We start from the raw sequence: 675 nt of genomic DNA on the forward strand, positions 1-675 counted from the left end.
TATTTTCCAATAAAAATATATTTATAGGAAAACATTCTTTATTTAAAAAAAAACTGTCATTTTAAAAAAGGTGAACTTGGCCAGGCATGATGGCTCATGTCTGTAATCCCAGCACTTTGGGAGGCCGAGGTGGGCAGATCAAGAGGTCAGGAGATCGAGACTATCCTGGCTAACATGGTGAAACCCTGTCTCTGTCAAAAATACAAAAAATTAGCTGGGCCTGGTGTTGGACGCCTGTAATCCCAGCTACTTGGGAGGCTGAGTCAGGAGGGTGGCATGAACCCGGGAGGCGGAGCTTGCAGTGAGCCAAGATCGCACCACTGCACGCCAGCCTGGGTGACAGAGTGAGGCTCCATCTCAAAAAAAAAAAAAAAAAGAGTGAACAGTGTCCAGCACAGTGGCTCACGCCTATAATCCCAGCACTTTGGGAGTCCAAGGTGGGCGGATCAGCTGAGGTCAGGAGTTCAAGACCTGCCTGGCCAACATGGAGAAACCTTGTCTCTACTAAAAATACAAAAAATTATCTGGGCATGGTCGTGGGCACCTGTAATCCCTGCTACTTGGGAGGCTGAGGCAGGAGGGTGGCATGAACCCGGGAGGCGGAGCTTGCAGTGAGCCAAGATCGCGCCACTGCACGCCAGCCTGGGTGACAGAGCGAGACTCTGTCTCAAAAAA

This window comes from Theropithecus gelada, chromosome 17 (genome assembly GCF_003255815.1).
Source record: "Theropithecus gelada isolate Dixy chromosome 17, Tgel_1.0, whole genome shotgun sequence".
Classification (NCBI taxonomy): domain Eukaryota; kingdom Metazoa; phylum Chordata; class Mammalia; order Primates; family Cercopithecidae; genus Theropithecus; species Theropithecus gelada.